We start from the raw sequence: 9,998 nt of genomic DNA, 5'->3' as shown, positions 1-9,998 counted from the left end.
ACCAAAGCTGTCACTGCCCCCTCATCGTCTTTTTGACTGTGCCATCGACCTGCTGCCTGGCGCACCCATCCCTAGGGGGCGCTTATACTCCATCTCGGGACCGGAGCGGGCGGCCATGGACGATAACATCTCCTCCTCGTTGAAAGCGGGAATAATCTGTCCCTCTTCGTCACCTGCTGGTGCAGGATTCTTCTTTGTGGGTAAGAAGGATGGGTCGCTAAGGCCATGCATTGACTACAGCCCATTGAACAAAATAACTGTTAAGAACCGCCACCCACTCCCGCTGATGTCTTCAGCATTTGAACTGCTTCAAACAGCTAACGTTTTTACCAAACTCGATCTTGGGAATGCTTACCACCTCGTCAGGATTAGAGAGGGAGATGAGTGGAAAACGGGGTTCAACACCCCAAGCGGACATTATGAATATCGGGTTAGGGAATGCTCCGGCATTGGGACAATATTAACATGGGATCACTCCGGTCATTGTACATACTTCGTCTCACTGGAATATTAACGGTCAGATTGAATACAACATCGACCCAATTTATCCGGTCAATGACGGGAGAGTTTTGAAAGTGACAAAACACTGTTTTCACACATTTAAAAACACTTGAACAATGTTTATCCAGGATTCAGTCAAAGTTCCATCCACGCACGCCATGGTCCGGCACTGTCGGCAGGTTTGGGCCGGTGCTCGACAGGCGCTACTCCGGACCTCGACCCGGATGAAGTCAGCGGCGGATCGTCACAGGTGTGCGGCCCCCCTTTACAGGGTGGGCCAGAAAGCCTGGCTCTCCACCAAGGATCTACCCCTACACGTTCACTCCAAGAAGTTGGCACCGAGGTTTGTGGGTCCGTTCCCAATTTCAAGAGTCATTAACCCTGTCTCTGTGCGCCTCAAACTCCCCAGATCTTTGAGGGTCCATCCCATGTTATATTTCACACAGGCTCCGCCCTCTACTGGACTCTATGGGTACTACTCTCTATCATGCTGTGCGTGCTTTCACCTACTGAGTTTACGTAGACGTAGCCGGCCAATCGGGGCGAGCCTACCTGAATGCGCGCTCAGGCCCACAGTATATAAAGGCGGCTACACCCGCCGCCCACTATCCTTTTTCTCTTCAGACGAGCTGACAACCGAAGAGTTAAACGAACGAAGATTAGAAAATTAGAAGGAAAAATGGACTCACCATTACTGGAAACTCGGCCATGCACCTGCCCTGGTTTGATCGCGGGCGCCGGTCTCCACCACATCTGCTTAGAGTGTTTGGGGGACCAGGATATGGCCGAGGCGGTGCCATTCATGTCGTCATTCCAGCGGGGCGGATGGCTCCGTTTGCCATTGTCGGGCACTTCCGGGTCCGATCCATGGAGGTCCACCGCCCTAGGTGATGACCATGGCGGCAGAGCGCAGCTGCTTCCAGCAGGCAGCAGGCTGGGCAGGGAGCTGAAAACAGCTCTGCCACGCTACCGCGTGACTGCAAATAAACACGGGTGTGTTGGGCATCTCGCTCATTGCTGGAGATGCCCCCACCTCACCAGATCAGAGCGATTATGTGTAGCTTGATCGTGGCCGCCGCCGTTGTCTGCCGTGTGATATCCCGGTGAGGGATCACGCCGCATGGCACTTTCCAAAAGGACCGTGTTGTTGATCTCCCGGGCCGGGAGCCCCCGTGTTTACGGAAGGGCTCTTTGGATCGATCTCCTTGGTTACGTGGGTGAGGAGCGAGGAGTAGTCGCAGCGTGGCTGCTTCTTGCTCATCCCCAGAGGAAATAACACTGTCCCACACTCCCCGCCCCCTCTGTAAACTCCAGTATAGGAGCCAGCAGGTGGGCGCGTGCACGTGAGTGGAATAAACCGAAGTGCTGTCAAAACACAGTGCGGGTTCAAGAGAGAGTGATGTGTTTGTGTGAGAAATGCATTCAGTGAAAACGATTGCATTTATCCCAGAGTAAGAGTCATCTCTCTCCACATTTCCACTTTTCACCATAATGTCCGTTTCCAAGAGACGGCATTAGGACAGAGCCGCGGCCCCACGGGAGCTTGCCGCGGTGCGTTCAAGGACCTCAGTAGAAAATCTGCCCTTTTCTGTGTCAGGCCCCATGCCAAAAACTCCCTTCTTTGGCAGCGGAGTAGGCCACCAGAGAATACTACAGCTTCTTAGCTTTGGCTCCACAGCTGCTGGCATGTCCCCTGAACACAGTTTTGTGGGGAATGGAAGCCCCACACAGCTGACTGCAGGAGAGAGGTGAACCATTTTAAAGTTTGTCTGCAGCACGGTGATTGGCTGCTGGAGAATGAGGTGAAATGTAATAGGTTAAAGAGAATGCCTGTGATGAGCTGATTATATGCAGCTGCGGAGTGAATGTATATGGTGGGACCCCTGGTGGGACAGGCGTAGACGGAACTCTGGACAGAACATGGGCTGGTGTCAGTGGGACCCCGGACGGAGCAAGAGCTGGTGTCGACGGGACCTCCAACATGACAGGACATGGTGTTGGCAGGAAATCCGGCGGAGCAGGTGCCGGCGGAACCCCCAACAGGACAGGATATGGTGTTGGCAGGAAACCCGGCGGAGCACGTGTCGGCAGGACCACCAACAGGACAGGATATGATGTTGGCAGGAAACCCGGCGGAGCAGGTGTCGGCGGGACCCCCAACAGGACAGGTTCAGGTGTTGGCAGGACCCTCAGCGGAACCCCCAACGACACAGGACATGGAGTTGGCAGGACCCCCGACGAAACAGGTGTCGGCACTAAAATCAAAACCACCTGAAAGCGAGAGGGATTCTGCACATAATAGCATAGCCTCGTGAGTACAAGTAGCTTACTTCTGGGTCTCTGTGTTTCATTCAAGCTCTGCTCTGTGTGTGTGGCACGAGCCATTTTGTGTGCGTGCGTGCGCGAGCGAGCAAGAGAGAGAGCTCGTGCACCGGTGACCTGAGTTTCAACAGTCACATTAAAACAGTTACTAAATCAGCCTACTATCACCTAAAGAATATATCTAGGATTAAAAGACTAATGTCACAGCAGGATTTGGAAAAACTTGTCCATGCCTTTATCTTCAGTAGACTCGACTACTGCAATGGTGTCTTCACAGGTCTCACTAAAAAATCTATTAGAAAGCTTCAGCTGATTCAGAACGCCGCTGCTCGAGTCCTCACTAACACTAAGAAAGTGGATCACATCACTCCAGTTCTGAAGTCTTTACACTGGCTTCCTGTGTGTCAAAGAATAGATTTCAAAAATATTGCTGCTGGTTTATAAAGCACTGAATGGTTTAGGCCCAAAATACATTACTGACCTCCTGCTAAATTATGAACCATCCAGATCTCTCAGGTCTTCAGGGAATGGTCAGCTTTCTGTCCCCAGAGTCAGAACTAAACATGGTAAAGCAGCATTCAGTTATTATGCTCCAAATATCTGGAACAAACTCCCAGAAACCTGCAGGTCCGCTGCAACTCTTACTACTTTTAAATCCAGGCTGAAGACTTTTCTTTTTGTCGCTGCTTTTAATTGAACTATTCATATCTTAAACTGCACTTTAACTTTTATCCATGTACTTTTTCTTTTAATGTTTAATTGAACTATTCATATTTTAGACTGCACTGTAACTTTTATCCATGTATTTTTCCTTGTAATGTTTATTTTATTAGCTTTTCTTTTTTAATGCTTAATGTCTTTCATTTTTTGTAAAGCACTTTGAATTGCCTTGCGTTGAAAAGTGCTATATAAATAAACTTGCCTTGCCTTGCGATGAAGAGAACTCTGAACGTGAGTCAAGCTTTAAGCTTGTTTTTTGACATGGAGGAGGAGGAACTTGTGATGTTGCCCTCTGTGTCGTAGTTGACAGAAACCGCTTTGAAGCGTGGCACAGATAAAGACAGAAAAAACTGATTTTTGTACATAATGTGTATATATATATATATTTGTATTATATTTATAATAACACTTTTGCCTTATCAGAATGAAATCCCATGCTACCTCAATCAAACTTTCACATTATCATAGTGACATCCCATCCCATGACTCGCTGGTATCTCGAGCTGAGCGCTCATTGGTGTTCATACTGCTCACAGGCTGGGCTGCTGTGTATATCTAGTGTATTCATACTGTACCCCTCCTCACTGTTTATTCATCATTCAACCATTTACACCTTCCTTTTTTCCCGTCAAGAGGTTGAAAAATATTGAGTCCAATTGGTTCCCAAATCTGAACATTGACCAGTGGCATAAGATCAGGAGCCGGGTAAATGAGAGACTGAGGAGCCCCCGAAAAACAAATCCCGAAATAGCTCGTCCTGGTTTCCGCAGCAGATAGGCCTACAGTATGGTGTCTGTTATGTCAGTTATTTTAAATAAAACGTTGAAAACTGAACTTGAAAATTGTTTCCTTTTTTATTTTATTTATCATTTTCGGGACGGGGAGACGTGTGTGATTAAAAATTTATTTGCAGAAATGTAAAGTGATCTAACTAAGTTCTATTCATATTCTTGACGGGAAGAGCAGTGTAAATGGGTGGCCATATGCATTTGAAAAGCAATATAAATCACACAGTTATTATACAATAGGCTATAAAAGCACCATCGATAACCATTACCTTTATCCAATTCAAACTTTGGACGGGAAAAAAGGAAGGTGTACATGGTTGGGCTATACTGTAGGCCTACTGTATACATACAAAGGCCATTCAAGCTGGAATTCTTCTGGAAATGTTCACATCAGGCACCTTCAAGTTAAACAATACTACAGTAAACAATTAACACAGTAGGCCTAAATTATGTGGATTAAACCACATTTATTTCGTTAAAAATAAACGAAATATGATTTTGAAAAGTCGAGAAATGAGCGAAAACCGAAAAAAGAAGCAGCATCGGGCTGCATTTCAATGATATTGGAGAAAGCAAAGCTGAGTGCAGGATTTGTAAAATGAAAATAACCTTCAGAGCAGGGTTTTTTTTTGGTAACCACTCAGGATAATTGTCAGAGGTGGGAGAAGTTCAGATCTTGTACTTGAGTAAAAGTACCAGAGTGTAGGAATACTCGGTTACAATAAAAAGTCCTGCATTCAAAATGTTACAAGTAAAAGTACAAAAGTATTATCATCAAAATATACTTCAAGTACCACCTGCAGAGGGATCTAGATTCAGGTGTTCTTTTCCCCATAGAGACTGCCTCACTGCACATTATCCCTTGCATAAAGATAGATTGTGGGTCCCTTACAACATGTTGTACACAGTGGAAATAAACATTCTGGTCACCTTATCATCAGGGATCTTATACATTAAACTCCTTCTGAATCAAACCGTCACGGTAGCCTTACTTTACTGATCCCTCTTAAAAAAACATGTTACTTTACCAGCAGAGAGAAAATGGGTTATTAAATTATTAATGTGACTAATAAAGAGCAGTTTGATTGTTAAGCATTATTCTGTTGATCAATGTCATTACATTTGGTGAAAGCACATACCTGTAATGACTTGTTTAAGACTCGTTTTGTCAAAGTTTAGGACTTGAACTTGACTTGAACTTGCCCATCCTGACTTGAGACTTGACTCGGACTTGAACGCAAAGACTTGAGACTTGACTCGGACTTGAGCGACTTGAGACTTGACTCGGACTTGCAAAACAATGACTTGGTCCCACCTCTGGTAGAGGGTCGCTGTCATTGATGCCTTTTGCACGCCGGCCGTTGTTTTGATATTCCGCTGAAGTATACGCTGTGACGTAATAACTCTTCTTTTTTTTTGAGGGAAGGGGTGGGGGTCAGAGGGCCCGTATAAAAGTCACGGCTCGCCAATTTGAGCTGATCTGAAAGCATGCTCCCCTCTCCTGCAGGGGGGTGTGGTCAGATGCAGCTCACAGAATCAGCCCCCTGCAAAAACAGCGCTGGAAAGAGCAAATAGAGCGAAATGAGGCATGGCTAAAAGGCAGGATCTGTTTGGTATTTTGAAAAAAAAACTATATTTATATATATAGGTATGGCCATGCAATATATTGTTCAAATATAGCATGATATGTCCCCTTTAAGTTATCAAGCCAATTGCATTACTTACTACACATTTAGTTTTATTAGTCAATTAACGCAGAAATCCAAGTTTAAATTACACACAATATAAAGTTGATGTAATTACCAACATTATTACGTCAACACAATTTATAAATTAATGTTTGCAACTTAAAATGTTTATCTAAAGCAATTAATCCAAATGTGTATCTTGCAACCATGCATTTAATTAAGTGGTGGTAAAAGGTCCCCTGAATGACTTTTATACAGATCCCTGTTGGAATTTACAGGAGAAGAGCTAGGTCCTCATTTTCTAAATAAAACAGCTAACATTAACAGATAACAGATATTATTAGTATGATATCTTGATATGGGATATTTAATTTTACTTTAATAAACATAACATACAAAATTAAGGGAACTCCTAACCATGATAGAGATCACACATGTGTGATGTTCAGGATTGGTGTGTAAGGACCCCTTTATATCTAGGGTGCGTTCCTCTCCATGCAGGAACGCCATATTTCTGCAGTAGCCCAGAACAAACAAACTCCAGCTCAAGAAAGAGAGGCCGTATGTCTCAAAAACTGAGACATAGGACGTGGAGGAGTATTTATTTTTGTTCCAATCAGCAACCTCATTGCTATATGCCTTTAAATAGTAAGCAAGAACTGCTGCTTTAAGCAGGCTGATGTTAATGGTGTTCAGTACTTAGTTAAACGTATTAGCATGCTAACATTTAGGTAATTAGCACAAAACAAAAAGAACACACAACTGAGGCTGAAGTAATTGGATCATAAACCAAATTATTGGACCCATTAAAATGTTTAGTCCCTTTGGTAGAGCAAAGCACTTTGTGCCAATAGATGATTAACCTCTAACTGTAAACTATAATGTGGGCCAAAAGGGCTTTCTTTTATGTTCTGTAAGAGTAAAATATGTTTTACTTTTTGAGAAATTATGAGGTAAAGACACCTCGTTCTAGCTTAGTACATGCACAATAGCAGTAGCACCCTAAGTAAAAAGACAATCGGTTTCGTGCCAAGATTTCTCCATTGGACAGCTACATAAACAACTTCATCTTTCCCAAACTTTGCTTGGCAAGTCTCATGACCTCAAATACAACCCTGGTACTCACAATTCCTACCATATTCGGTTTAAAATACAAATGCAATTGTACTTTTCAAAGGAAATTGAATGAATATTGTCGGCATTTCAAGGAAGAGTTGTTGAGATATAACTGTTCTTCTTACCTGGCAATGGTTAAGCTTTCAGACCTATCCAATATCATATACTGAAACAATTATTTTCCTCAATTAAGTATCATTGCAAGAGCTATACTGTAACTGAACGTATTAATGATGTTCAGCCTGCCACTGAAAAAGTAATTATGTGAGCTCAATTATATTTTTATTTGAATAACTTTTTTAGTAACAGACAGGGAACAAGTAATCCTCCTTCAACCATGTTTCTACCTCAATTAACAGTCTCCTCCAAAAGGATGCTGGGCTCCTCCAAGCACAAGTCAGAGTGACATTGAGAGTGCAACATCCACAATGAACGGGGTCACGCTGAACCACTGAGTAGGAAAGGCAGTGCTCAGGTTTCCTTCCCTGAAACATCAACCTATTTGGCAAATTGTATGTGTTGCATTCTACTATTGCCAACACAAGACAATGAGGGGAAAAGAAAATGTATCACTCCAGCACATTCAACACATTTGACAGGAGCATGAGTTAATCCATGCAACATTGCCTCACTAAGTTTGCAATATAACATGTTAACACTTAAATAAGTGCAGCTTGGACATGTGTCTCTCGTTGAGCTTTCACATTCAACTAACATGATTCACAAAAGCATTATGGTGTATCTGTGTAAAGATTGCTTCCCCTACAGATATATGTTTCCTATTGTTAACACAAAAGATGAAACGCTGACTTTGATTAAATGTATTATGTCAACAGAGTTCACATAACTGTATTAGGTTAGTTAAAAGCAATACTATTAGGTTTAAATAACAAATATTAGGTTCAACTTAATATTATTGCTTTCAACTAACCTAATACAATTACGTGAAACGTGTTGACACAGGGCCGTCCCTCCCTACAGGCTGATCATGCAGACTGCGTGGGGCCTCACCTTGCGGGGGTACCCTCAACTGAGCCGCAAATGCGTCTCAAATGCCTATGCGCTTATGCGGCGCAATTAGTGTGGTATCGCCGCTGCGAGGCTCCACTAGCACCGCCCACCCCCCCCCCCCCCCCCCCCGTCTACGCTCGCAAAACAGAGGGCCTCAGCATATAACTTTGCGTGCGGCCTGTACGGCCCTGTTATGACAGAATACATTTCATTAAAGTCAATTTCACTGTTTTTCATGAAAGCCTGATAAATATTGTTTTCAAAAACGATTAAAGCAGAAGTCACATGACTTGTTCCTTCTTGGCTGTAAGTGAAACTGTAGTTAATGTTGTCTCAATCCAATATATAGTCAAGATACCATAAATACTCACTAGCTCATGACTCATTACAATACACGTATGATTAGTGTTTGTTAAATACTACAGTGACCAGTTGTTTTGAAAATGACTACCTTTTTTAAAGAAGACTGCAACCAACGAAACATTACAGACATTATCTGACAATAAAGTATTATCGTATCGTATCATTCCAATCCATATATCGTATTGAAAACCAAAGTATTGGACATACATATTTGACCTGAGGATCACTCTAAGTTGAAGGTTAAGGCATCATCAAAGTTATTTCGAATTCATTCTGAGGAGGAGGATTATATTTAAGCAATAGCTCACGACAGGCCGTGGTATATGCTCATTATATCACAGCTAAGGGGCGGAGGGTCGACAACCCCCTTAGCTGTGATATAATGAGCATATATCACGGCCTGAAGTGAGCTATTGCTTTTATAAAACGGTTACCAAGTGTGGCAATATGAAAGAAAAATACACACTCTAATTTAAATAGTTTTTATTAGTAAATAATGATGTTCAAAATAAAATAGTCCCTCCGTTGCCTTCTGCACGAAACATAGTGCGAGGTGGTTGCTATGCAACAACACTAACAGCTAGCGAACATATTAGACAGAGAGCGTTGATCCATTATTTGGCTATTTATTTACATTCATTTGTATGTTGCCGTTTATTGTGCAGCCACTGAAAAACTGTCCAGCATCAGTAGCATGGCTTACGTGGTTACTTGTATAGGTTGAGGTTGTTCTAGGCTGTTGCTTGGCGTGGTGAGAATATTGCTCCACTTTCTCCGGTCCCCGAGATTTGGCTTCCAGTAGCTCTGGAGAGAGCTTTCGCACCTGTGGCCACTAACGGTCATAATTTCTTTGTTTCAAGACCCGCATCAGAAAGCTTTTGAATGATGGTACTTTTCCAGTTGGTCTACCTGCTCTTCACGTAGCTCTGCATGTCGTCGTTTAGGTGCTTTTTTTTTTTCTGGAGATAGGCACTCCTCAATCCACTCCTCCATAGTAAGACCCCCCCCGGAGGTCGAAGTTAATCTTAAATGTTTCCATCTTATGCTTTGTAAGTTTGTTTCGTAATGGAAGAAATGTAAATATATAAAACTGACAAGTCAAATCAAGCAATCTGATTGGTTGATAGTGTTTTTGCGGACCTCTTTGATTACAGATTTGAAAACATTGTTGCTTGCTTTAAAAGTAGCTCAATTCATTATGTCAAACCTTGGAAAGTATCTAGATATCCCTGCCATAATGCCAAAGGAAGTGCACACTAAATATGTTTTGCCATTTGATGTCTTTGTCTGGACCGCTGCGTAAAAAGGAGGGTTTCTGCCCCGTTACTTCTCCGCTGCTTTCTTGTTCCAGTATGTTTGCTTTTCAGCCCAACGGTATACTGTTTTTCTCAGACGCGGAGGGATACTGACTTGTTGTGATATATATATAGGGAACAATTAAAACAGTGGATTTAGTGAAGTGAAGTATCAGCCGGGGTAAGACAAGATA

Source organism: Pseudochaenichthys georgianus, chromosome 14, assembly GCF_902827115.2.
Source record: "Pseudochaenichthys georgianus chromosome 14, fPseGeo1.2, whole genome shotgun sequence".
Classification (NCBI taxonomy): domain Eukaryota; kingdom Metazoa; phylum Chordata; class Actinopteri; order Perciformes; family Channichthyidae; genus Pseudochaenichthys; species Pseudochaenichthys georgianus.
Note: the sequence above shows the minus strand (reverse complement) of the source record.